The sequence below is a fragment of the Chiloscyllium plagiosum genome, chromosome 14 (assembly GCF_004010195.1).
Source record: "Chiloscyllium plagiosum isolate BGI_BamShark_2017 chromosome 14, ASM401019v2, whole genome shotgun sequence".
In the NCBI taxonomy this organism is placed as follows: domain Eukaryota; kingdom Metazoa; phylum Chordata; class Chondrichthyes; order Orectolobiformes; family Hemiscylliidae; genus Chiloscyllium; species Chiloscyllium plagiosum.
In genome coordinates, this window is record NC_057723.1 from 51206254 (window position 1) to 51231584 (window position 25331).

The following is a 25331-nucleotide window of genomic DNA, read 5'->3' on the forward strand; positions in this document are numbered from 1 at the left end:
ATAACAGGGCACGATTGTATGCTGAACGAACAGCTCTTCCTCCTACAATGGTATTGAGATCATATTCCCAATGCAGGTATCTAATATTTGATTTTTTTTATATTTACTAAGCAAAAGCACCATTTGGATCCCCAATTAGCCACAGTGGCTAAAGTATGCAATAACTCTGATTTAGAATTACAGTTGCTTTAACAAAACACGAACATGGAGTACAAAGTGCATTACATTTAACTGGATAACAAACTCTAGCATAATTTTTATGCAATGATAGAAGCAGGAAACAGGATGATAACTATTGGTTGCTGCTCAAATATTGCTATGGAAACAAGTAGCTCAAGAGCTTGAAGTGCATGCAGATGGTAAATGGTTGGCTGTGAGAGGCAGACACTTTTCCCAGATACTTCCTCAGATGAAACTGAAAATATATTTTTAGATCAAATTTCCTCCTCTGTCAGAAGAAATAACATCGTTGGCTATGTTCGCTACAACATAGAATTTTGCTCATGGAATAGACTACAGCAGGCAGTTTTGCCTTTTTTTTGTCTTTCCTCTTTCAAAAGAAGCTTTATCTTCATACTGTGCAATCATGTCAAATTATGTATTGTTATAAAATAGTGTGGTGTTTAAAGATGTTGCAGTAGATTTTTAGTACTGTATTTTGAGGAATGAGTTTTTATTTTTATGGTCCACATAACCTCATATCACAGAACCCTCAGATAAGTTTAAATCAATGTTACTGTTTACTTACTTCATTTAACTTATTGATTCTAGCCGGTCTTGGAGTCATAATTTCTGATTTATTTGCCAACATTTGTACACAAAATTCAAAGGACAAAGCCTGGTTTAAGACGTTTGAATGCAAATGTTACTGAATTCTCTGGGTCATCAAAACTCACATGAGGGATCAGGAGCCAATGTTTGGACACACTTTCTCAAGTGATAAACATGTGGGCGTGTCACTCGTACTGTGTTCAAATCAACAAATGGATTTTTTTAAGAAAAATTTTATATTGCAAACTTCTTTAATCTGTGAAGCATTTTGAAATATGGATAGTTTAGAGATGATCATTAAATCTGCCAGCTGTTGTTAATCTATTATTTTCATTCAAGACATTTGACTGGGCTATAATTGTTATCTGGGACAAGAAATTTCTTCATCACTCTATTGGTTTAATATGTCACATTCTGGTAACATTATATAATCTCAAAACAGGTTTGTTGCTGAGTATTTTCTTCTCATATTTACTTTTCTTAGAAAAGCAATCTTTCTAATGCATGTGGAATGGACAAACCTTAAGGGAAAAAGAAATCTGTTAAGCTTAATGATTAAACTGATGTTGAACTTTGTATAACTTCACCACAATTAACCATATATGCTGTTGCCTTGGCAAAACAATTCTGATACACAAGGGACAGCCGACAGAAGTGTATTAACCAGATAAACAAATGATTTCCGGTTTATTCTAATGTTCACACTGACCTTGCAACTAAACAATAACTTTACTAGATATGTTTGACTTCTCACTGTACGATATCCAGGAAATACTAAGGAAAGGTTTTGATGATAAGATGAAAGAATGTAGAAATAGTAAAATCTGTTGGAGTTATTTTTGTAAAAATGTAGGATATGTGAATAAAGTTTTTAATTCCATTTGCCCAACAGAGCATCACATTACAAAACCCTGAAAGTGATCCCAAGACAATTCAAAGAGCAATTAGTTCCCAAGAGAGCAAATTATTAATCTCAGTCCTTTGTATGACCACGCATATATATTGTGTGATCTCTATGTCGCATCAACTTATTATTTATGCATACATGAATGCTCTAGAAAATGCATTGCATTTAAGTCACTTGGATATTTTAATCACTGAGCTTGATTGTTGCAATAAACATATTGGTCCATAAAATTATTGAGATGATGTGATAATAATGGTAGCTCCAGATTATAAATCTATTCAATCAGTGCTCTTTTGTCTACTAAATAAATGAATATTTCTAAATAATTTAAATATTAATGATGCATTTAATGGTCTTGCATGAAAGGCAGTGTGTTGATTGAAGACCAATTACTGTAAAGGCTGAAAATCATCAGCCTCCAAAAATATATTTTAGATATAAATCTCATTAAAATATGGTTCTAATCTAATTTGGTTTTTAAATTTATATGCTGATTCCACTTCCATTTTCCATCCTTTTTGCTACATGTGTTTTAGCTACATGTGTATCATTATATTTTATTTCATTTTTCAAATTGGCAAAGAGTTAAATTAATCTTTAGATATTGCTATAAATAAATAGAAAAAATGATTTGCATTATCTGATCCACATTGTAGACCAGTAGAAGTTAATAACAGAAACTTACTTACCTCAGTAAAAAGGAACTGCCTTTTTTGTTTACTGTTTGAAAATTACAGTAAATGCAGTGGTGGAGAAAATCCTGTAGCTGCATAAAAATTAACTATAAATCCTCTCTTATATTTGTAATAATTGGAAGAAAATAACCACTTTATGTAAATGTAACTATTGAATCATTAATGTACATTTTGGACTATTAGAATGCATTTCTCAAGTGGAAATTAATGCAGTCTTGATGAAACTCTCATCACGATGAGATGGGGTTAGAAATTAGGCTAGAGCCGACTGATCGTGATCTTACATTAGGGATATCCATAAGCTTTGAAGCTGTGGAATCAGACTGAGGAGAGATATGCATGCCTTGGTGTGAAAAAAAAATCTGCTGCTGGTGTATTTATAGAAGGGACTTTCCCTTAACTCCAGAAGATTCCCAGGCCAGGTGACCTTTGCATTTATGCTGTTGTCTCAGATTTTTGATCCCAGGGTCTTTAAGATGAGTTTCAATGCAATAATATTGTTGTGTAGCTAGGATATATATTGCAAGACCATCCCAACATAAAGTAAACTCATTCTAATCTCCTCATTCTTAACAGGTTAGTTTTGGATGGCTGTATTTTACCTTCATTGGTTAACTGTATTTGCATTATTTTCTTTGAATCTGATTTTAATGTAAATTGTTGCAAGTAGATAAATAATGTGAACCTAATTTATTCATTAATTTTAATGAAGTTACCTGGGGATGATTTCTCAAACTGTGGCTTCAAACTGTAACCGTTTTAAGCAATGCAACCATTATTCATGAACAGAACAGTTGGAGAGCAAAATTAAAGGAGCTAAAGAACATAATGAAGGCGGATCTTAATAGTTACCACCCAAAGTGTGTAGAAGAGAAAGGAATATATTTGTCTCCTTGAAATTATTGGGACACACTTTTTTCTCTACAGTTCAGTCTGTGGATGGATGGGAAGGGGCTTTTTTTATGCAGAGCTGTTGTTTGCAGAAATTATATTGATGTATTTGTCCGCACAAAGCGATCACATTCATGTACATACATTATTGACTTTCATTTTGAGCTATACCCATCTCTTATTAGACTTTACTATAGCAGCAAAGTATTAAACCTTCTAAATTAAATTATTTGCAAAACAAATTGCAAGTTATTTTTTAGAAATATCTTCTTTAATTTTTCCGATAGTTATGTTAAATGCATGGTCTTCTCATTACTGTGTAGCTGACTAATGGAAACAATCATCAGTTGTTTATCATACTTTTTCATTAATTTGAGGCTTTCAGCACATATCCTTTTCAGGTGTAGTGAAAAAATAATGTGGTGTTTCATAACTTTTTATCCCTGGTAACATTCAACTGTAGTAAATTTAATGCTGCTCCCTTTTTGACTATTTTTATTTTACTTTAGAGGCCAGTCCAAAGCTGTACAGAATGTTCCAATTGTTTCAACTGAAGTCTTCTACAAATTCAATATTATCTTTCTTGGTTTTGTTTCTAGATACAAAACTAAGGATTTTACTTGTCATTTTAACATCTTTAATGACCTGTGTCTACATGTATAAAGATTCCAGTATTTAATCTATAAGATTTTAAATAGTATTTCCTTTCTCTTTGCTTATTTCCGGAATGATATCACCATTTTCTACATCAAGCTACGTCTGTCATGATCCACCCACATTGCCCTTATTTATTTCTCCCTGCTGTTTTTGTCACAACTTTTGATGCTGCCACTTCTGTATTATTAGCATTCTTCTGGAAAATATCCTGGATTCTTAAAACTTTCGGGTAATTTCAGTACATAGCACATAGAAACAGACACACTGCAGGCTTCTGTGCACTAAATAAAAACTGAAAGAACTGTAGATATTGTAAATCAGAAACAAAAACAGAAGTTGCTGGAAAAGCTTAGGTCAGGTAGCAGCTGTGAACAGAAGTCAGAGTTAACACTTCAGGTCCAGTGACCCTTACTCAGTTCTGAGGGAGGGGCATTTGACCTGAAACATTAGGTCTGATTTCTCTTCACACATGCTGTCTGACTTGGTGAGCTTTTCCAGCAACTTCTGTTTTTATACCATTCACCACTTCTTAGCAGCCTCTGAGTTTTTTTTTACCATTATCCTGTGGTTTCTGCCCTTCAACCTCAGAATTCGATAACTGGCCAAGTGATATTTGTCTTTTGGAATATTGTGTTGTATATTTCCAATGAGTTCTTTGCTTTGCTTTGCTTTGTAGCTTTATCATTTATCACAGAATCTAGCAGTTTATTAACAATGAAATTATGAATTGCTGATCTATAATTTCCGATCTAATTACTGTTACATTTTGCCACAAATAACATGTTCCTTCCACAGAACTTTGAAAAATTATCTTTGAGACTACAGTAACAAATGGGATAATATCTCCCTATTGAATAATGACCTAAGTTAGCAAATCTGCACCAACATCTGATTCTTTTGCAATTCCACTATTCACTCTCTGTATGAAAAATGAAACAAAGCACTTCTTTAGTATTTTATAGCGTTCTGTGTTAAGCTTGTTTCCCACATTGCTCAGAAACCATTCCAGTAAGGAAAGCAAATGGCAACTGTACATAGTACTTGTGAGACCACACCTGGTGAACAGTTTTGGTCCCCTTATGTGAGGAAAGATGTAGTTGCATTGGCTGTTAGAAATTTGAAATAATCACAGAAAATGCTGCATATACTTATCAGATTGAACCTGATGATTATTTTCTGTATTTTCCATCATTAATTATGCAAATCTTGATTTTTCTCTTTGTTAGTATATTTGTAAAGAGTCTTTTCATTGACCTCCACAATTTGTCAACTTCACTTAAACTCCCTCAACCTTTTAATCTCTTTCTTTCCATAACTTTATCAAGATGCTCAGTCACCTCCAGTGATAGGTAATAGAGATTGGGAATATTCCCAGATGCCACTGCCACCATCGATTGAGGGAGAGAAAAATAGATACTAATTGTAATTTTCAGGATTGCCCACCCCCCTCCCCTACCCCCACCTTAATTAGTGAGGATTTGGACGATGATGGATGGTGGGTGGATTGACCAAGTTTGACAAGCAATCAGATCCCTTTCTCCTTGAAGGGAACAGCAGACATCAATAAAAGATAAGCGAGAGAGAGGGGCTTTCAAATGGAGGAATCCTCTCTCCATCTTCTTTATTTGCTAAATTACAAAATGGATTTTGGAGCCACATCACTACCGTGGAGAATTTGAAGATTACCACCAAGGAGTGATCTTTGACTTTGCTGACATGGTTAAATGGCCCAGAGACAGGACAGGGCCAGAACACCAAGTTGTGGAACTAACTTAACTCTCACTTGCCTCCTTTCTTGGTCCCAAAGTGATTTAATTTTCCTGCTGATTGATAGCGCCACAGATTCCTATGCTTCCCTTCTCCCCTCATGAGTACATGTAGTTCATTGCGTTTAAACATTTCTCACTTCAGTTTGATTTGTTAATCTTTCCTTCCATTTAATCTGGATACAGCCCTTTATTTGTTTTAAAATGGCCTTTCTCAGTAAAATTACTTGTTCTCAATCTTTGTGTGCTTGCGGTCATTGACTCCAAAATGGAAGGCAAATGGAATTTTGATATTTGTTGCAAAAGAAACTTTCTCTTCCCTGGTGTGGCTTCAACAATGGCCAGAAAGTTGGGAAAATACAGACAAACGTTTTAAAAATCAGGACCGTGATAACAGTAAAGTTGCTGCAACTGTACATAGTACTTGTGAGACCACACCTGGTGAACAGTTTTGGTCCCCTTATGTGAGGAAAGATGTAGTTGCATCATGGAGCGTTCACTGGATTAATTCCAGAGTTGGGAGGTTTGTCTTATGAAGAGAGATTGAGCAGTTTAGGCCCATACTGTCTGGAGTTTAGAAGAATGAGAGACAATCTGACAGAGGTATATAAGATGCTAAAGGTGAAAGACAAAGTAGACATACAGAAGATGTTTCTTCATGCCAGGCAATCTAGAATAAGAGGTCATAGTTTTAGGATAAGGAGAAGCAGATTTAAAACAGAAATGGGGAGAAATTATTTCTCCCAAATGGTCATGAATCTATGGAATTCACTACCCAAGAGTCCGTGAACGTTGGGGTATTGAGTAAATTTAAGGAGAAGATAGGGATAGGATTAGGGATAGACAGATCTTTAATTGGTAATGGGTTAAGGGTTATTGGAGAGTGGGTAGGAAAGTAGAATTGAGGCCAAAATGAGATTAGCCATAATTGTATTAAATGGCAGAGGCTGAATTATCTATTCTTAATTTAGCATGAGTAAATGCCTTGTGTTTCTTTGGGTAAATTCTGTGTTTCTTTCTCAACCCCTTTATACTAATGAAACTGGTGTGAATATTAAGCATCAGCAATGTGGATCGCTAGCATTTCATGTGCAATTTTCAGCTTCCCATTTCTTTCGACTGTAAAAATTAACACAACAGAGGATTTAAGACTGAAGCAGGAATTGCAAGATATATTGATGTTGACCCACAATGTCAGAAGAGAATGTCATATCAACTCGGTGAACAAAATAAGCAAGCATTTGGAGAAAATAAACTGTTGAAGATTTTTGACTAGTTGAGTAGATAGAAAAGTAAGAAATTAATTGCACTATTTGGTTAGTTCAAATCAATTAAAGGAGTTAAATCTGTGAGCATGTGATCCTGATTCAAAGAAGGTTGACAAATATTCCCAGGCTTCTATTCCCAGGCTGCATCTGCAAATAAGTTGCTACATGTATAGTTTCAGTTCTTATACTAGTGCACGTGAGATTTTGCTGCTTGATTATCATATGCAGATTGTCTCTTTCCTGGTGTGGCATCAGCAATGGCGAGGAAGTTGGTAAAATACAGCCAAATTTTTTTTTAAAATTCAGGACCTCAATATTGAGAAAACGTTTTCCAATTTTCCCCACAAGCATAAAATGGAGACTTCAGAATTATGCTATTTAGTGTCAATAATCTTATTTTTCATATACTTCCATCTCATTACTAACCTCACCTTATCACTATGCCACTTCCAATTCTTGTCTCCTTCCCTCAGAAACGAGATGGTGCAAATTATAGACAGGTAAATCAGAGCAGGTACCTGGCAGCTGGTCTCTGCCATCGTGGAGCAAAAGAGTATAAAAAAGGGCAAGTCATTTGTGGCAGCTGCGTAGAACTTCAGTTAGGTCACACATGAAATATTGTGCACAGTTCTGGTCACCATGCTACTTGAGGGATGTGGAGACTCAGAAGAGGGTTCAGAAATGATTTACCAGGATGTTGCTTGGTTTTGAGGGTATTAGCTGTGAGGAGAGTTTGAACAAACTTGGTTTATTTTTCACTAGAACATCAAAGAATGAGGGGTGACCTGATTCAATTTTATAAATGATGAGAAGCATGGATAAAATGGATAGTTGGAGTCTTTTTCCCAGGATAGAAATGTTAATAACTAGGGAATGTAGCTGTAAGGTAGAAGGGAGTAACCTTAAAGAAGATGTGAGAGGCAGGTTGTTTACTCAGAGGGTGGTAAGTTGCTGGAATGCATTGTTCGAGGAGTTGGTGGAGATGGGCAAAATAGCAATGTAAGAGTCACATTGACAGATACATGAATAGCCAGGGAATAGAGGGATTATTGAGCATGTAGAGGCAAAAAGGCCTTTAGTTTAGACATTGTGGGCTGAGAGGCTTGTTTCTGTGCTGTACTGTTCTTTCTTCTTTCCCTTATATTTTCAACGCACTGTCCCTGCAAACTCTATTGCTGGCATCCTCCTTGACTGACTCTTTGTCCACACAAGTCTGCATCAGTAAACCACCAGCCTCAGCTCACCATCATGCCTATTCTCAAACTATGTCACACACCACGTTATTCCTCAACACTCAGCCTTGGAGCTCATGTACACCTCATACTTCTGCCAATTTGTTTTGTATGTCGAATGCATCTTATCATTCTTTTTTGTTAACTTGCTTTCTTAGCACTTTGCACTTAATTGGAAGTTGCTGGTCTTTGTACACTTCACATTGTTTTCTTAATGCGCACTCAATGACTTCAACACTGACTGATGGGCTTTTCGCATCCATGTGGCTCACATTGCTTTTTAGTGCACCGGCTTTTCAGAGCATAGTTACAGCCTGCCAGACTCTCTCGCCTGCAATGCTTCTGAGTGCAGAGGCAGAGGCAGGGGGAGACAGCAGTCAAACAGGTGGACACAAGGAGGGTGCCAAAGAAACTTGTAACATAGTGAGATTAGGACCAAAAGAATGTGTAAGGAATGTTGCTGTGAGACATGACAGACCAGGTACCAGGTACCATGAATCACACAACAAAACACTTTGTGACATCAAAATGAAGAAATTTTGCTCAGTGAAAAATTCAGTGGTGGACGTATTATTCCTTCTGGTGACTATAGGTGATTACGTTTGAATAGACCTGACCTACTTTGCCAAACACGATTGCTTTGTATTTAATTGTTAATGTTATTATTTGTTTATTTTGGTGCTTTGTTTTCAGACAGTAGCTGCCTGTGGTACCAGGTGTGCATCTCAATGTAATAAGCATTTGTGCCTTGATGTGTGCTATTAAGTTCACAAATCATCATTCTTATCATTGCTCTATATAGTTATATTTGTTATCACTATCATGTAGGAATTGAAAAAATATTGCTGAAGCCTTGCGTGTTCATTATTGTTGGAATAATTGGAGGAGCTGACTTATAGTTATTGAACCTAAACATGGAAGGAATTTAGTTAAAATCCTTCAAACATGATAATTAGCTTGAGGTGAAAGGGACTAAAAGAGATGCGGAACGTGCTATTTGTAATACATTTCTAACAGTTTCAAGCTGAGCAAGCTGCTGATGTATATGCTTATTGGCACAATCAGCTCAAGATGTTTTTACTATTTTGTTGTAACTATGATGCAATCAATAGAATTTACACCTTCTACTGACTTAGACACTGGAATGCAATTGTCTATCATCTTGCTTTTCCTAAGCAAAAGTCTATTTTGAAGATGGAGAAGGGAGGCAGAAGAATAGATAGAAATGGGAATGTTCATACCAGGATTTTTAAAAAGTAATTCTAAACAGTAATAGGATAATTTCACTTATGAGAAGGAAGTAAAAGGTATGGCAAAATTGTGATTGATCTTTTACTTTTTCCATTTAAAATTGTCATTAAGATGTTATGATTTAATAATGTTCAGGTAATATTAAAGCAGTACAATTAATTTTAATGTTTTGAGCAGCTAAATTGTTATGATTATTTTTAGCACTTTACAGTACATGAACTGAATAAACCAAATTGGTAATTCAATGGTCTCCCCAGAATCGGCTGACAGTCTAAAAGCTAATTATGTTTTCACTTACTAAATCTGAACTTCCAAATATGTAACTAAATAATTGCATACTTTGTTGAACTTTGTTTAACTACTAAATTTGAGAAGTGGAAGGGGACCACATCTTGGTGCTACATGGTGACCACGCAATAATAGGGGTTAATGACAGAGGAAAGGGATTCTGTCTGACTGTGAAGCCAAGCAAAATAGAACTGCCTTAAACAAATAAGGGCTGTTTATTTCAACATGTTGTGACCATGTCTTACACTGTAGGGTGCTTCACTTTGTGTTACATAGTTCTCATGGCTTTTCATCATTACTGTAAGCTTGATATTGTTCTGAGTAGGCCTATTGGTTGAGAGCAATTTCTTCATGAACAAGTTTTTGAAGACTAAATTGCTTTACTACATGGACTGGTAGAAACGTAGAAGGCTGACTGTTTTAAATGAAAGTTGAGTAAGCGTTTAAAGCTGTAAAAGATACAAGATTATTGGACAAAGTTGGTTGGTGATATTAATTTTAGGAGAAAGTGAGGACTGCAGATGCTGGAGATCAGAGCTGAAAAATGTGTTGCTGGAAAAGCGCAGCAGGTCAGGCAGCATCCAAGGAGCAGGAGAATCGACATTTCGGGCATGAGCCTTTCTTCCTGAAGAAGGGCTTATGCCTGAAACGTTGATTCTCCTGCTCCTTTGATGCTGCCTGGCCTGCTGCACTTTTCCAGCAACACATTTTTCGGATATTAATTTTAGATCAATCGTGCAAAATGTTGCACCAGACATAATCGCAGATTAACCTTCAATGAATCAGAGAATGGTTACTGTATAGATTGAGACCTTTCAGGTCATTCCAGTTCTTTGTTTGAATAATAAAAGGAAAGTACCACAGAACATGGAAATCTGAAATAAAACTTTACATGAGTAGTTTGGCTTTTCTCTTAATTGTGCAGTTCTTTTTCTTTCTGTTGCTTATCACATCTCACTTTAAAAGCCAGATTTGAAACTAACCTCATCACCCTTTCAGGCAGTGAAAAATAGAAAATATAAAGAAAAAAAAGTTTCATATGCTAACACTCAGAATCATAGAATTGTTATGGCAAACAGGAGGCCATTATGCTCATCATGTTTGCACTGGCTTTTGAATGAACATTATGTCTGAGGGTCAATATGCTGTCTTTTCCCCACAAACCTGCACATTGTTTCTATTCAAATAATTATTGGATGCCCTTTTGAATATCTTGATTGAACCTGCCTCCACCACACTGTGAGGCAATGCATTCCAGACCTGAATCACTTGCGGTGTGAAAATGCCTTTTTGCACAATGCATTTACTTCTCTTGCAAATCACTTTAAATCTATTTTCTCCTTTTAATACTTTTGGGAACAGGTTTTCACTGTTTACTCTGTCCAGCTCTGTCATGATTTTGAAAATATCAAACAAATCTTTTTGTAAGCCATCTTCAAGGAAAACTATTTGAACCTCTCCAATTTACCTTCATAACTAATGTTCCTCATCTCTGGAACCATTCTTGTTAACCTCTCCTGTACTGTCTCTAATACCTTCACATCCTTTCTTAGTTGGACCACAACTGGAACAATATTCCAGCTGAGGTCCAACTAATGACTTTTACAAATTCAACGCAACCTTTCTGCTCTTATACTTTATGGTCCTTTTAAGAAAGACCAAGGTACAGTATGCTTTATAAACTGCTCTCTTCACCTCTCCTACAATTTTTAATAACATGTTGTAAAGACTGCAACTTTTTAATTCCTTTTATTTTTGCACTATGGATAAATAAAGCAAGATTCTGCTTTAAACCAAGGAGACTTTGTTAAAAATAACGTTGACTAGAACACACTGTGAGTTGCATACAATGTTGCATTTCCCTGAATGGTAAGAGCAAAAAGCAGACACTATGGAGCTGATGGGTTCTGCACTAAAGGGGGCAATTGCTTGACAACAACATCTTCATTGACTCCTGACCAAGCGACCATAGCTTGTGTGGATCGAGTACAACAGAGAACCAGCCAAATTGCAAAGAGAAAGCGTCAACACAATTTCTCTTCCATGAAGGTACTGGAAAATACCCAGTACTAGTTAGTTGTCTTTCACTCTTCTTCAAATCTCTGCTGAAGAAGGAATGTAACACTGTCAAAGACCGTGAGTGGACAATTTTTCAATCAGTGTATGTCAACAACAAAGAAATTAAAAGCAATTGGTGCTTTAGAACTGTCTTTCCTGGTTTCATTTTCGTTTTCCACCCTGAATATCTATGTCTTGTCTAACGTTTTGTCTGCTGTGAAGGGAGAGAGAATTTAAGAAAGGATGGAGTTTAAGCTGTGCAGTTATAATTTAGTAATTTGTATTGTTTAATTATTATTGTTTAAGGACAATTCATGTTGATATGAAGTTATTTTCTTGTTCAGTGCAAAACCTGATGAGTGTTTTATTCTAACCTGAATTCATTAGTCAGGTAAATTGGGGATGTTGAGTAGTTTGATTAAATATTTTTGTACTCTGGAAATCATGGGTTTTGATTTCCAACACACTACCCCAATGAGTTGCGACAGTGCATGTACACCCAGTTCACTCTGCTTCTGTACCCCTTTAGAATTGCACCACTTGGTTTATATTGTCTCTCAATGTTCTTCCTAACAAAATTAATCACCTCATAACTATCCACATCAAACTTCATCTTCCACCTATCTGTTTACTTCACCACCCTGTCTATATTCTTTTGTGTTCTACACTGCTCTCCTCACAGTTTATAATGATTTCAAGTTTTGTATTGAATGCCTTTTGGAAGTCCATGGACATGATATCAACAGCATGACATTCATCAACCTTCTGTTACCTCTTCAAAAAAACACCAACAAGTTCATTCAACACAATTTTCCTCCCTGCCAAATCAGCACACATCTTTCCATGTGACTACTAATTCTGTCACACATAATTGTATCAAGAAGCTTCTCCAACTCCACAGATGGCCTAACTTGTCTATAACTGCTGGGTTTATCCTTACAACCTTTCTTAAATAAGTGTTTAACGTTTGCAATTCTCCAGTCCTCTGGCACCTCCCCTGAGTATAGGGGAGACTGAAAGTTTGTAGCTAGAGCCTACACAATTCCCATTGCTACTGTGGAAAACTGTTTTTCTTTAGGTTGACTTTGTGAATTACTTGAAACATCTGATTTTTAACACTTCAGCCAATGAAAAATGTTGTCACCATCAACTTTGTGTGGACATGATTTTGAACACTTCTGGCATATGTCTCAATTTTCTCTTTTCGAAAGAAAGCAACCCAGATTCTTTAATCTTCACTGCAACTGAAACTCCTGATTTCTTGAAACATTTTTGTGAATTTTTCCTGCACCCTGTATAAAGTCTTCACATCCTTCGGTATGGTACTCAGAACTGGATACAAAGAGCTGACATTTCCCTGTGTTCAGCAGTATGATGCCATTGCTAAAATAAAACTCTCAATGTCAGGTGATGGCAATCTGAAACAAAAACTTGTTGGGGAAACTCAGCAGGTCTGGCAGCATTTGTGGGGAGAAAGCAGAGTTAATATTTTGGGTGCTGAAGAAGGGTCATTAGACTAGAAACGTTGACGCTGTCTTCTATCCATAGATGCTGCCAGATCTTCTGGGTTTCTCCAGCAATTTCTGTTTTTGTCAAGAAAGAAAAGGGTTTAAACAGGGAGCTGAGAATCTAGTTAGTGAGTGTGAAGGCAGATTTGCATGAATTAATATCCAAGGATTACTTATTACATGTTCATCAGGTCTCTTCCGAATCAACGACCACCACCATTAAGAAGGAAAAGGGCAGATATTTGGGAACACCAACACCACCTGCAATTTCCTCTCTAAGCCACTCAGCATGCTGACCATCATTCCTTTAGTTCTGGAACTCCCTGACTTAGAGTAATTCAAGAAGACAACTCACCTCCACCTTGCTAATGGGCAATTAGAACTGTGCATTAAATGCTTTCCAAATCATTGAAGCCCAAATCTCTTGCTTGAATAAAAATAGTTTTGCCTCATTTATTTGCAGTTTTCTGTTCTCCCATCCTGTGGAGAGAAACTGAATGGTGATAGTTTCTGATACAAAGTCAAAGTGGATAGCTGGCAAAGCCAGCTCCATAGTTTGCTCCTTCAGATCTCCACCTTGGACAGCAGTCCCCAACATTCCTGGCATATATTTCATAGCTAGCAACTGACTACACCATAGGGGTTAGCATTGGACACATACAAGCGTCATCACATCATCATGGCATATCTCCAACTCACTAGAATGCAATTAACCACTTTAGACCATACCAACACATTGCATTGTCCTGCTGCCAGGCCCCCTGCACACAGGGACACACATTCTCATGGATTGGAGCAGTGTCTATCTCGGAGAACTTCACTTGTTCTTTTAGTGCTCATTGACTCTGTGCCTACTTGCATTCTCACAACATCCCCACCTTGCCTTGCTTTGCCATTTTCCACATTGCTACATCATTGAGAACTTATAGGCCCACCATACTTCTGTTTCCTCTTTCCTCTTATAGCAGACACATAGGAACATGGGAATTAGGTACAGGAGCAGGCAATTCAGCCCTACAAGCCCTCTCCACTATTTAACATGATTGTGGCTGATCTTATCCTGTTCTCAACTCCACTTTCCTGCCTGCTCCCCAAAGCCCTTTGGCCCGCTTTTCAAAAGAATCATAGCTATGTATTTCTTGAATCTGTTGATTGATTCTGCCTCCACTACAATCTGGGGCAGTTAGTTCAACAGATTCACAACTCTGCTAGAAATTGCTCTAGAGAAGCCAATCTCCCTTTTGAGAATGTTCATTGCACTGCTAGCCACTTCTGGCATGGCCTGCTATGTGAGCCATTTGACCAGAGTGCTTTTGGGACTTACTGCTTGTTTCAGAAATAACTGAACTCTTCCTGTCTAACTTGATGGGCATTTTTGAAGTTTGGGTCATGCAGGACTATTCAGTGTATTTGTTTATCACACACAAATGATGCAGCATTCAGCACCCAGGCTCCAGTCAGCAGGTGAGACCCTCTTCTCCATTAATTGCTACTCTTTGATTCCCTGACTCTCAGATTTAACATTTACTTTCAAGCTATTATGAAGTAAAGATTTAGGACTGCATAGCCACTATTTTTGAAAACCAAAAGCTAAGAGTTTGAAATGAAAAGACAAAGTGAATAAGATTCATGCTTCTAAAATCCAGATCCTTTGGAGGAAATGTTGAAGGAGATGTATGTTTTCAAAGCATTAAGATCTTTAGAAAGACTGAAGGTTGGAGGCAGAACACTGAGTCATAGATGTTTTGCTTTTCTCATAGGTGTTTTGCTTTTGAAAGTGGGTGACTGAACGAATCTTAGTTGAACTTTTAAAGTCTTCAGGATATATGTGTGGGCAAAAGTATATAATCTCCAGGTGAAATTTTAACCTCCCTTCCTATCATTTGTTTTAGAAGAACATTACAATTATACAAGGGTACAATTAGTGACTTCATGCTACGATGATACATAAATAAAAACCTCAGCTAACGCATCTATTCTAATGAAGAGTTACCAGGCTTGAAACATAAGCTCTGCTTTGTCCCACAGATGCTGCCAGACCTACTGAGTTTCACCAGCAGTTTCTGTTTTTGTTTCAGCAAATGCATGGCTGATTTGAGGAATTGCGCTTTTGAAAATGGGAGACAATTCAATTAGGACAGAATGATATAATGAATAGTATTTTCAGATATCCACAGTCTGAATCTTCGCTATTTATCTCTTACCGAGAGAAAGGATGCATGAGATGTTATATGATGCCACATGTGACTATGCAAAGTGAAGTGGCAACACCACTAACGATAAGGAAGAGTGTAGAAAAAAAATATTGTTTAGGGAAAGGGAAAGAAAATAAAAATGGTCTTGTTTTGATGGAGGATATTTTTGCAAACATGAAAATGAAAGTACATTTTTTGTCTCCTGGGAGGAAGTGAGAGAGGTGGCAAGAGGGAAAATAATGCACCGTGTTGTCACTGGAGAAAAGTTCATCCCCTTCTTATCACGGCATCAATTAAGTGTTTAGTGAGAATGACCTTTGGGGATTTTATTATTGTGTGACCTTTTACACTTGCTTGGAGGGGACTTGAGGATGTTTTGAATGCATTTACCTTAACATTGGCTGAATGAGGAGCCATTGGATGAGGAGGAGGTCTACTTTGGCCTGGATGGTTTTGGATGGTAGAGGGGAAATAATTGAACATGAGGGCATGATAAGCCAAGTCAGATGTTAGGACAGAGATACCTTGACATTGGGCTTGAAGAGGGCCTTTTGAATTCAGTTTTTATAAGGTTTCCACATTCAGTTTATAGTGCAAGGCATCTCTGATATGAGGTAAATCATGTACCTCGAGAATAATTGCCCCACTTCATGAAAATGTCAAAAGTATGCCTTATGCTTATTTTCTAATACAGCAAGCTGGATTGGGGTTGTTGGCTGTGGATTTGTGACCTGTATCAGTTGCACCAATAAAAGACTATGTGAAAATCAAAAGTCCGGGGAAAGAGGTCAGGAATCCTAAAATTCTAGTTGGCCAATACTTTTAAAGTGCTTTCTGAGCTACCAGACTCAACAAGAATCTGATCCAGGCCAGCCAAATCACACAGAATAAACTCCCTTAAATAACCATGTGATGATAACCAAATAATGGTGGGATGGCACAGTGACTCAGTGGTTAGCACAGCTGTCTCACCACACCAGGGACCTGAGTTCAATTCTACCTTCGGATGATTGTCTGTGTGGAGTTTGTACACTCTTCCCTTGTCTGCATAGGTTTCCTCCGGGTGTTCCGGTTTCCACTCACAATCCAAAGATGTGCAGGTTCAGTGGATTGGCCATGCTAAATTGCCCTTTGTGTCAGGGATGAGTAGGTTAGGTGGATTAGCCAAGGGAAATGTAAGGTTACAGGGATAGGGTGGAGGGAGTTGGAATGGTTGGAATGCTGTTTGGAAGATCGGTGTGGACTTGATGGGCTGAATGGCCTGCTTCCACATTGTGGAGATGTTATGGTAATCTGTTTTAGTGAAAGCTGATTGAGAGGTGAATATTAGTCGTTAAACCAGAAATAACATTGTGTTTTTCTTTGAGATGGTTTCATGTGATATGTACATTGACCTGAAAAAGCAGACTGGGTCTCAGTTTAAGTTCTCTTCAGAAAGGCACATGTCCACCAGTGCAGTCTCACGGTATTGTATTGGAGTGTGAAGCTAGTTTTTTTACTTCTCAAGACTGGCATGGGATTAACTGACACAGCTGACATCCGATATTGATATTATGCTGTCAAAACTGTGTATCTACTTCATAGAGCCTCAAAGTCCTAATTTTCCATGTTGTTACTGAAGACTGAAGGGAGCTTAGCAACAATGGATTCCCCTTATTGCTGATAAAGCTCAAATAGCAAGAAATAAGGATAATAAATACACATGGAGATGAGGAAAACTGTTAAATAATACAAAGCACTCTGCGCAAAAAAAAACACTATTTGCACAAAATGCAGATAATAGTGAACAAACAGCATTTACTAAAACTGTATGAATCATTTTTGATATTTAACTTGTCAGTATGGATTTAATATAATCAAAATGATCAGTAACAGACTTCATACAGTATTTCTGCTTTTCACAGTACCATATGAAAATGAAACCGGCTATAAATTCCTTTAATTTTTTTTATTGCTGTAATGTTTTAGAGCATTAGAAAGCAAAATAGACGAGATTAATAGAACCATTAGTATACAGTAAGTAAATGCTGATGAATTATGATTTTACAGAACTTCCAGTGACAATATAGTCCCACTGATCCATCACTAATGAGAAATGATGATGCTTTTATCTGTGCAGTGGAGGGCTCACTGCAGTGATAACATTATTGTAATTCAGCAGAAAGCTGGTACTTGTTTGTTGCAAGCATTTGCAAGAAGTAAACCTAAAACTGTCATATCTGTTTTGTTGCCTGAAAGCTACCTGCCAGCCACAATTCTTTGCAACATAAAAAAAGAAAAAAATTAATAATTTAAAAGATACTGTTGAAAATTTGTTTTCCTTTGCTGCCCTTGAGATGGCTTGTAATTTATATATTGTGTTTGCAGGGTATGCACATGTTCCTTAATTTGAGGGTTTTTTTTCATCCGACTTAATGCGAAAGATTGAGTTAAAGCTCCCATAGGTAACACTGTGCTGTAAGTAACTTGATGAAGGTGTTGGACTGGGGTGTACAAAGTTAAAAATCACACAACACCAGGTTATAGTCCAACCGGTTTATTGGGAAGCACTAGCTTTCGGAGCGACGCTCCTTCATCAAGAAGCTTCAGGAAACTTATGTTGAGAAGTTTACACTAGTTGGCTAAAAGTTACTCAAATGAAAGCACAATACTGCAGATGCTGAAACTCTGAATCAAACAAGGAAATTGCTGGATAAACTCAGCAGGTCTGGCTGCACCGACAGAAAGAGAGCAGAGTTAATATTTTGAGTCCAATATGACTTATTCAGAATGTACACACTGTAGACTAGATATACTGAATAGCCTCCTATTGTGCTATACCTTTCTATTACTTAGTGTTGATTTGTAATTGTCATAAAATGGCTTCCTTCAGGGTAAAATAAAGCAGAAAATGCTCGGTATTAAGCAAGTCATCCAGCATCTTTGGAGAGGGCAACAAAGCTGTCAATTTAAGTGAGTGACTTTACAACAGAGTTTAATTTTGGAGATTAGGTGGAGTCTTAACTTGTAATCAATGTGATTTGAGAGCTATGAAATCTGCAATAGAAAGTCCCCTTAATGTGCTACCAGATGCACATAGGCAGTAGATAATGCAGTGTTTCTGAGGTGAGAACAGAACTGCAGAAGTTGGTGCTGTCTGTTTGTGATAGAGATAAATATCTGCCACAGATTTAACGCAGCTTAATGGTTACTTGTTTCCAAAGTGCAACTCATAGTTTAGCAATAACTAGGCAGGCATAATTTGTCAGTAGTAGAAAGTGAGGACTGCAGATGCTGGAGATCAGAGTCAAGAGTGTGATGCTAGAAAAGCGCAGCAGGTCAGGCAGCATCTGAGGAGCAGGAGAATTGACGTTTTGTGGAATAAGCCCTTCAGAGAGAGGAGGAGAACTTCAAGGTAGGCATCCTTGGAAGAGGTTTAGCAGTAAGGTTGAAATCAACTAGTAGCAAGTGAGAACTGCAGATGTTGGAGATCAGAGAGCATAATTTGTCAACCTAAGTATTAATTGCTGTTTATAGTCTCTGATGATTCCATTGCTTCCTTGAAATTTGACAAAACTTTATGAGTCATTTTATTTTAACCTGAAAAACTTTTCATCATCAGACCAGCTGTGAACGGACTATCATATTCAAAGAATGAGTGTATAATTAATCAACACCCTCTCAGAAGACTGGTCAGTGTTTCCCGCATTACTATGAATTCCTAGAATCTTTGGCCTAGATATTTTCTTGTGGCTGGAATTAAAGAACAGAGAGTGGTCAAGGAGTTGGTTTTCAAATGGGAAGACAGATATATGAGTTTCTCACATTATTGTAGATTTAGTCACAGGATATCTTTGAAACTTTTTGAATGGGTTTTCAATCAGACGGACTAGCTGATTGGCTGGCTGCCTTTCGGACAGGAAAGCAACAGGGAGCAGGTGTCAGATTGTCTGGAATCACAGGGCACAGGATGCAGGAAATTTGAGGTTGGTCACCCATTGCATAATGCAGGGGTCAGACAAAGATGATGGTTTTTGGTTGACTGAGGGGATCCAACTATGCCCAGGAAGCTTGTGTGGTCTGAAGTAAACCCTCACACTCCTCCTGGCCCACAAACAGGGCAATAAAGGTACCTGGTTCATGGATCCAAGCCTTCTCAACCCCACCACTACACTTACCTGCCACAATTCCTGAGGAATCTTGACATCCCTGTACTAAAACATTTTAAAAATGTTAAAATGTAGATGTATGTCCTTCAGAAAAAAATTCATTGTCTGACTTGCTTCCTGAGAAGGGATTGGTCCACTCCTAATGCATGTGTTAAAACTGACAGAGGGAGATTTGGGAACCAGTTTGAGAATCTTAACATTTTTACCTTCCCACCTATCCGTGAGGATAAATTTCCCCTTTATTTTTTGTAAAAGGTTAACAAAAAAGCCTTTGACAAAAGATCATGTAACATGTAATTAAATGTGATCTTTATTTTTAAACTTGCTTACAAATGCCTTTGAATGTTTGAAAACAATACTTGTGTCAATTCAACATGCTCTACATGATAGAACACAATCCGGCAGTGAAAATTGGATGGTGTTGTAAGTTAGAAAAGGAGAAAGGATGGCAATGCATCCGACTGAGCATTACACATTTTATGATTCAAAAGGTTATGAAAATGACCAAACTCATAATGTTTGTTTGAATACTTCACAATTTGAATACTTAAATTGTATTTAAAAGTATTATTAGATTCTGACAAGACAAGAGCAAAAAGTTAAAACAAAATAATACGTACAGATAATCTAGCTGGCCTAAGGTGAGTATGAATCAACTTCTCAATATGCTTCATATGAGCAGGAACTGGACCTCTGCTTCCTACAACAGGCGTGAAGCATGGCTCCAGGCCAAATAAAGAGGCAGGGAAAAAAGGAAGAGGAGATTTATTTTACAAGAAGAAAACTTGATTCGATTATACTTTTCAGTTGTTTTATTGCTAAGTGTCAACATTCTTACCAATGTAGGATTATAAGCCTAAGATTTGTGAAAACAAGTAATTATGTGGGTTTGAAACTGTGGTTTTATACAATGATTGTTCATTTGTATTTGGGGAAAAACATGAAGGTATTTCAGTACTTTGGGAGGAAATCCAAATGTTAGTAGATTACTAAGGGAGTAGGTGTCCGGGAACAGTTTTACTCTTTTATATTTTTACTCAAAGTATGGTGTTTTCTGGTGCATTCCAAGGCCTTCCATACTTTATCATTGATATTTTAAAATAAATAATTGTTTTGCAGTACAGAGTTTAAACATTGCTAAAAGGAGACAAGAATTTGAAGCTTTTCGCTTTACACTCATGGGACTAGGATGCAAGAAAAATACTTCAACAAAGGGACATATTTTATGCAGAATGAGAAGAGTGTGCATGGCATGGAGGTGCGGCAAGGACAGTTACCTGTCAATTTTAATTCTCAGGCCAAATGTAGATTCTGATTGCCATTGAGATACAGTATAGATTGGCAGAGATTTTATTAAATAAAACTTACTATATACAAATTCCTTTTGCCTCCATTAAAAAGGGCCCTGTGTATTCATATATGAAACTTCCAGCTTATGCAAATGCATCACACTGTGAGCCTGACTGATGACCATTAATTGGTTTCCAGTGTAACTCTTAGCATAGTCTGGATTATTTAAAAAAATAATTTCCAATAGTAGAATCATATCTACTGGTGGATATGTTTTTCTGAGGCTAGTAAACACAGGTTGATTGACTATGATCACCATGCTTTCCACTGTAAATGAGTTAAGAGGTTTGCCAGTTTTTGTGAAGTAGAGCTGACATACCTGGCATGACACGAGCAAAGAAACTCATTTGTGTGACAGTGAAAAAGTCGTTTTGACTTAATGGCAGCACCCTTTTAGTGGTGAAAACCATTTATAGGTTTACTAAATAGTAGCCTCATCCCTTAGGAAGTCAGTTACTCATCTCAGAATTTCCTAGCCTGTTGATGAAGGACGTTCCTGATGAAGGGCTTATGCCCAAAACATTGACTCTCCTGCTCCTCGGATGCAACCTGTCCTGCTGTGCTTTTCAAGCACCACACATTTTGACTCTGACTGTCCAGTATCTGCAGTCCTCACAGAATTTCCTAGCCTTCTTTGAAGCCTTAGTATTTATGTGACTAGTCCAGTTCAGTTCAGTTTTAGGTTAATGGTAATTTTCCAAATGATGATGAAGGATTCAGCAATGGTAAGTTCATTGAATGTCAAGGAGAGATGGTTATAATTTTGCTTGTTGAAGATGGTCATTGTGTGGAACTTGTGTAGTGCAAATGTTACTTTTCACTTACCAACCTAAGCCTGAATGTTGTTCCAATTTTGCCATGTATGAACACAGACTAGTTTAGTATCTGAGGAGTCATGAATGGTCCTGAACATTGTGTAAACATTGATAAATATCCTCACTTCCGACCTTATGAAGGAAAGAAGATCATTGATGAAGCAGTTAAAGATGATTAGAGTCAGGTAATTACTCCGAGTAACTCCTGCATTGATATCCTGTGACTGAGAAAACTGACCTCCATTGACCATGACCACCTTCCTTTGTGTTAGTATGATTGTAACTTGAGGAAAGTTTTCTCCCTGATTCCTGTTGACTCCAAATTTTCAAATTTGATGCTAAACTTGGTCAAACACCGCCTCATTCACAAGGGCAGTCATGCTTACCTCACCTCTGGAATTCAGGTATCTTTGCCAATGTTTGGGCAAAGGCTGTAATGAGATAGGAGGTGAGTGGTCCTGATAGAACACAAACTGAGCAATAGAGGGCAAATTATTGTGCAATTTATGTCACTTATAGCTCTATTGATAACTTACCTATTCCTTTCCCCAACTCAAAGAAGCAGTCTGCTCCTTCTGGGCCAAATCACCAACATGCTGTACTCATCAAACTCTTCTCTTTCACAATGACAATCTACTCCAATCCTCTCTCAATTCACTCATCCAATGATCTGCAGCTTCTTTCTCTATGAAAGTTTTTCCTTTTCTTTCTTCTTTTCAATTTGACCTGGTAATTTTATATCCTTACACATGCTATCTTACTAATACAGTTTTATTTTTTGCTCTTCTCACATTCTTTACACATCATAAATTAATGATACTGTACTTTCCACCTCCTGACTTAGTCTAGTACATTTTCCTTTTCCCTAATTTCCATTGGTCAACTTTGCCTCATTTCTCCTCAACCCAGCTAGTTTTTAACATTTCCACACCATGTTAATTTCTATCCACTTCCTTTTAGTTCCCTTCCTTTCATTGTGATCTATTTGCATCTTCTGTTTTTGCTAATCAACAATCTTTCTCAACTCTATTTCAGTACCTCTAAACCTAACATGTACTGTGCAGAGGCTGAAATGATATGTTTAATAGCAAAGCTCTCGGGGTGCTAATGAAGAGACATTTCATGACAATTGTCAAGTTTCAACAATGGAAACAAGTCATGAAATACAGAAACACTATACTACTAATGCTGGACATTTGAATTAAATTAGAAATGCTGTAATAATTAACTGATTAGGCAGTATCTGTGTGGAGACATGAACAACTGAATTATAGGCAGGAGAGGTCTTTCTATCATTCCTGTTCTTGGTCATCTAGCCCTGCAGTCATCAGGCCTTGAATTTACTTGAGGCAGGATTCCACCACAACCACTTCTCCCACCACCCATCAGGCAAGATGTCCAGCTCCACTGATCCATCAATTGTGCAGCCACACTCTAGGTCTAGCAGTGCCACTGGTAGTGGTGACCATTGCTGAGACTTCAAGCAGCCCAAAGAGGACACACTGAAGAGTGAAGACTTTGAGGTAAATTCAGACTTTTGGGTGTTGGGACAAGGGGAGGGGAGGGACAAAGGGTATGCTCAGGGTTTCTTCCCATTACACGGGGAACTCTCACTTGACTAGCCATTGGATTTTAAGTGGCTTTGCACAAGTGATGCAGCGAATAATCCAATCCTTTGCTTCTCACAGATAATGCATAATTTGCTGAGTCTTTCCAACGTTTTCTGTTTTTATTCCCGAGATGCTGATATTGGCATGTGAAATGCCGATTGATGGTATTTAATCAAAACTGTAATTTGCATTACACTTACTGGTGACATAGTCTCTGAAAGAACTGTGGATGCTGTAATTCAGAAACAAAAACAGAAATTGTTGGAAAAACTCAGCAGGCCTGGCAGGAGAACTCCGTTCTGCGGAAGGGTTACTTAACCTGAAATGTTAACTCTGAATTCTCTTCACAGATGCTGCCAGACCTGCTGAGCTTTTCCAGCAATCTCCGTTTTTGTTTCTGATTCACAGCATCCACAGTTCTTTCGGATTTTGTTTGCCACAGTCTCATTCATATATCTCAGATAAAGTGTAAAGTTCTGTGTTTAACCATGATATAATATTATGTGAATATCCTGAACAACCTTTGACTTAGTATTACAGGCATATTCTATTTCACTGAACTTCATACTGGCATCTACTACAATTTAAAGCTCATTTAATTTGAATTTTATCATTCAATAAGAGCTTAAGAATTATGGTATGATTCATTAACTTATATCATGTAGCAGAATTCTATTATTGTTTAGTAATATTATTAACCAAATTTTGGGGTAATGATGGACAAATTGTTGTATTTAATCATTGTGATACAGTGCATTGCTTGTACTATTAGTTGAATATTTAATTGAGTTAGGAATCTGTGTTATTACTGAGTACTGTGGGTTATATTGATGTGCTATGCAAGAAGGAACTAATCCAGAGTTAAGGTACCTATACTATAATTTCAGTTGGCAATGTATTGATCTGTTGTATCCTTTGCTGATCTGTCACTAGGCGAACCAAGACCACGTTTTCCCTTTTCTAGTTGTATACCTTGACAAATAATTTGGATATTCAGAACTTAGGTTGCATGCAATTAAACTTTTGCCTCAAAAAGAAAAATGTCGAGCCCGATGACAGTTAATGCATCAATTAGATTATAATATCCCTAACCTCTTTTCCATTAACACTAATAAATTAGCTGTGTCATAAGATTTGAATTAAGCAGGCTAGTTGATAGACCTTGAAATATTTGTGCCATCCATCAAACAGCATAGTTTCTTGTTTTATTGTAAAATCTGAGTCCTTCCCTCAGTGTTCACTTGTAAGAACCATACCTAACCATATTACAGTAGATATTACTGTAATAAGCTGTTAATATCTGTCATGTTGTGCATAAACTTAACTAAATTTGAGGCTCTAATTATAGTACCAGCTAACAAGCTAATGTCGTCATATTATACAGATCTTAGAAAGACACTATAGCTTTAAGCAAGTAGCACAATATGTGATACTTTCATATATAAGCTCTCCATCTTGCTTTCTGAACATTCAGTCATTGATTTAGTCAGCACCCAATCTGTTAACCTGCAAAGTTAAAAATCACACAACACCAGGTTATAATCCAACAGGTTTAATTGGAAGCACACTAGCTTTCGGAGCGACACTCCTTCATCAGGTGATAGTGGAGGGCTCGATCGTAACACAGAATTTATAGCAAAAATTTACAGTGTGATGTAACTGAAATTATACATTGAAAAATTGATTGTTGAGCCTTTCATCTGTTAGAATACAGTGATAGTTTCACTTCTTTCATGTGTAAATCACAAAACCATTTCTAAAAAGTTGCATTCTCGGGTTAGCTGTTAACAATGGTGATAGCGAGACAATATGTTGAAGGCGTTAAGCCCCTATGTTCTCTGTCTATGACCTGATGTTTAGATTGATTCTAATCTAAAAAGTGAGATAACAGAGTTTTACATAAATTCATGCAGTTTTTGAG

The 25331-nt window shown here is 37.2% G+C and overlaps 1 protein-coding gene across 1 annotated transcript in view; it reads left to right on the plus strand.

Moving 5' to 3' along the window:
- Positions 1-25331, plus strand: part of neurl1b (neuralized E3 ubiquitin protein ligase 1B) — a 476454-nt gene that overhangs the window by 199203 nt on the left and 251920 nt on the right. The gene's annotated exons all lie outside the window — the stretch shown is intronic.